The 4,157-nt window shown below is 40.4% G+C and overlaps 1 pseudogene; it reads right to left on the bottom strand.

The window, feature by feature from the left end:
• Nucleotides 1-1,883: 1,883 nt before the first annotated feature.
• Nucleotides 1,884-1,945, bottom strand: LOC122425212 (annotated as a pseudogene).
• Between the last annotated feature and the right edge of the window lie 2,212 nt (nt 1,946-4,157).

Genomic DNA, 4,157 nt, shown 5'->3' with positions numbered 1-4,157 from the left:
AAATTCATGTCCATTGAGTCAGTGATGCTGTTCAACTATCTCATCCTCTGTTGCCCCCTTTTCTTGCCCTCAATCTTTCCCAGCATCAGAGTCTTTTCCAGAGAGTTGGCTCTTCACATCAGGTGTCCAAAGTATTGGAGCTTCAGCTTCAGCATCAGTCCTGCCAATGAATATTCAGGGTTGATTTCCTTTAGCATTGACTGGTTGGATCTCCTTGCTGTCCAAGGAACTTTCAAGTCTTTTCCAGCACCACAATTCAAAAACATCAATTCTTTGGTGCCCAGTCTTCTCTGTTGTCCAACTATCATATCTGTTCATGACTACTGGAAAAAGCATAGCTTTGACTAGACAGACCTTTGTCAGCAAAGTGATGTCTCTGCTTTTTAATATGCTGTCTAGGTTTGTCATAGCTTTTCCTCCAAGGAGCAAATATCTTTTAATTTCTTGGCTGTAGTCACTATCCATAGTGATTTTGGAGCGCAAGAAAATTGAATGGTTTGCCTTGGAAGCAAACCGAGATCATTCTTTTGTTTTGAGATTGCACCCAAGTACTGCATTTTGTACTCTTTTGTTAACTCTGAGGGCTACTCCATTTCTTCTAAGGGACTCTTGCCCACAGTACTAGATATAATGGTCATCTGAATTAAACTTGCCCATTTCTGTCCATTTTAGTTCATTGATTGCTATGAACTAAGATGTTGATGTTCACTCTTGCCGTCTCCTGCTTGACCACACCCAGTTTACCTTGATTCATGGACCTAACATTCCAGGTTCCTATGCAATATTGTTCTTTACAGCATCGGACTTTACTTTCACCAGTAGACACATCCACAACCGAGAGTCATTTCTACTTTGGACCAGCCTCTTCATTCATTCTGGAGCTATTTCTCCATTCTTCCCTAGTAACATACTGGACATCTACCAACCCGGGGGCTCATCTTCTGGTGTCCTATCTTTTTGCCTTTTCATATTGTTCATGGGATTCTCGGGGCAAGAATATTGAAGTGGTTTGCCAATTTCCTTCTCCAGTGGACCACATATTGTCAGAATTCTCCACCATGATCTGTCCATCTTGGGTGGCCCTACATAGCATGGCTCATGTGGTTTTATTGTTGTAATCAAATGTGGAAAACTTTTGGCCACTATTTCTTCAAGTATTTTTTCTATCTCTTCCCATCTTTCAGGAACTTCAGTTATTCATGTATTAGTCTGTTTGAGATTATCATAGTTCACTGATGCTTATGTTTTTGTTTTACTCTTCTTTCTCTGTGTTTCGTTTTGGATACTTTCATATTTCTATGCCTTTAATTTTCTCTTTTATATTGTTTAACCTGCTGTTAACTCTACCTAGTATATTTTTCATCTCGGACATTGTAGTTTTGATTTCTGGAAGCTTGATTTATGTCTTTCTTTTGTCTTCTATGTCCGTACTTAAGATAACATCTCTGTTAGTTGAGTTCATTCTGATGAACTGCCTCATTATTATGGGTCATGTGTCTCTGCTTCTTTGTATGCTGAATAATCTTAGGTTAGATGCCAGAATTTTACTTTGTTGGATGTGGATATTTTTGTGTTCTTAGAAATTTTTTGAGCTTTGCTCTAGGATGCAGTTAAGCTTCCCAAGTGGCTCAGTAGTGAAAAATTCGTCTGTCAGTGAGGAGATGCAGGAGATGCAGATTCGATCCCTGGGTCGGGAAGATCCTCTGGAGTAGGAAATACCAGTCCATCCCAGTATTCTTGCCTGGAAAGCCTAAGGGACAGAGGAGCCTGGTGGGCTATGGTCCATGGTATCGCAGAGTCAGACTCAGCGGAGCACATATGTAGTTAAGCTATTTGGAAACAATTGGTCCTTTCAGGTCTTTTATGACTTGTTAGGTAGGTTTGGGCCATGCTAATCTTCTCTGTATCGTTCCAATTTTAGTATATGTGCTGCCGAAGCGAGCACGTGTTAGGTAGGTTTGAAGTAGTGTTCAGTATAGAACTAATTCTTCTTCACTACTGAGAGACCTTGAGTACTCTACTCACCATCCCATGAATTGTGTGTGTGTTTTTTAATCTGGCTGATGGGAACAGGCAGTGTTTTCTTTAATCATTTGATGAGTCACTCTTTGGCTTTGGGTATTTAGCTCTTAAGCATATGAGTTCTTTGGGGAGCCCTCTGCAGATCTCTGTGTGTACAAGGTTTTTTTTCTGTGCTCTTTCCTGTCTGCCTTAAAGTTTGATTTCCTCAGACTTTTAGCTTCAGGAGTTTGCCAGCCTACTCCTCTGTTCCCCCTCCTGTGCTGTGTGTGGCCTGGAAACACTCAACAAGGCAGTAAACTGGGGCAGTCTCAGATTCAGACTTTGTTTTCTGTCTTTCAGGAATTATTTTCCTTTCATTGTTCGGTGTCCAGTATCTTGAAAACCCTTGTTTCATAAATGTTGTCTTTTTTTTTTTTTTAGGTGAGAGAGTAAATCTGGTCTTTGTTACTTGATCTTGATTACAAGTGAGAGTTCCAACAGTCTGATTTTAACCATCCTTCTGGTGAATCCTGATGCATGTTAATGTTTAAGAACCATGCATATATTTGAATTTAATGTTAGATAATTAATTCAACTATCAACCATCATTTACCGTGAAGATAGAATTACACGAGTCAGTAAATCTAATATTTGGAAGAAAAATCTTTTTGAGTAAATTAATTTCTGTTTTGTAGCGTGTAATTGCAAGACATTTGGAATATTTGTGTAATCAGGATAGATGGAGCTGAAGGTTTTGTGAAATGAAAAATGATCTTGATGGTATTATGGTACATAGCAGTCTTAGACATTCCGCTTTCATGTCTTTGTGCTCTGCTGTGCTCAGTCGCTTCAGTTGTTTCCAACTCTCTGCAACCCCATGGACTGCAGCTCGCCAGGCTCCTCTGTCCATGGGATTCTGCAGGCAAGAATACTAGAGTGGGCTGCCATGCCCTCCTCCAGGGGATCTTCCCGAACCAGGGATCAAACCCGCATCTCTTGTGTCTCTTGCATTGCAGGCAGATTCTTTACCCACTCAGGCACCTGGGAAGCCCTTTCATGTCTTTAACCATTGTTAAATAAACTGTCATTCCTGGGAGAAGTTGGAACAACAATTAAGTCCTGGTTTGTTGTAGTGGGTAAGGAGAAACAGATGACTCCATTTTGCATTTGCTTCTTTAACAACTACCCCCTTTTGATCATACTCTCAGCATAACTTGAGATGTGATTTAAAAAAAAAAAAAGTAATTAGCCTCCAACTGAAAAAAAAAAAAAAATAAGGCATTAGTGCCCCTCTCAGCCACTGCTCTGCATCCATGGGTCATGATATTTTTGCTTAAGCCCTGTGACATTGTGACATTTCACAGGTCCAGGTTCATAATTGTTATATTAGTTACTATCTTTGTTCCTTTTCTGTTGTTATCGTCTTAGGGAGATATTTCACATGGAGGTTAGTAGCTGCAAATATGCATTAAAACCTTTGAGAGGATACAAAACACCAATGGGGATTATTATCATTATGGTAAGTAGGATAATTTCCAGTGTTTGGAGTGCGCTTTGAAGCTATGGTCTCTAAGACCCAAACCAATCAAAGAAAGACCCCATTCAGAGTCATCTTAAGCCAGGTGGCTTCTTTAATGATATGTCACTTAAGTTTAACTCCCTTGGAAGTGTTAATTCACGTACAAGAGGTGGTGTTAGCCACAGCGCAAACGCATCCTATCTTGGCAAGAGAATAATTGAGGGCTACTCTATTATCGAGAACAATCTCCACCAGAGTCCAAGGATCTTTACTGGGAAGCTACTGCTTAGCAGTGGATTTCTTGCAGATTTCTTAACTTTTGGATTTCAAAAGTTAAGGAGAGGTTCCTGATCATAGCCTCATTTGCATTTATTCCTAACCAGGAAGTAGGGACCTGCCAAAGAAAGCAAACCCTGAACCACTAAGTGCCTCCTGGTAGGCCCTTTCAAGAACAGTTAGAGCCATAGTTAGATTACTAAGTGTCACCGCCCGGCTGTGCACCAGCCACCTGGGCCTTCATGGCCCAAGGAGATGACAATCACCCAAAAAATAAATCCTGTCGCTAAGGTGGCATTGTGAATAGATTCATCTGCAAGAATTGTTTCATTTGCCTGTTTAAAGCCAGGAGTCAATTAAT

The sequence above is a fragment of the Cervus canadensis genome, chromosome 22 (genome assembly GCF_019320065.1).
Source record: "Cervus canadensis isolate Bull #8, Minnesota chromosome 22, ASM1932006v1, whole genome shotgun sequence".
Taxonomy (NCBI): Eukaryota; Metazoa; Chordata; class Mammalia; order Artiodactyla; family Cervidae; genus Cervus; species Cervus canadensis.
The sequence above is the reverse complement of the archived record's forward strand: the minus strand, read 5'-3'. Positions and strand labels throughout refer to the sequence as shown.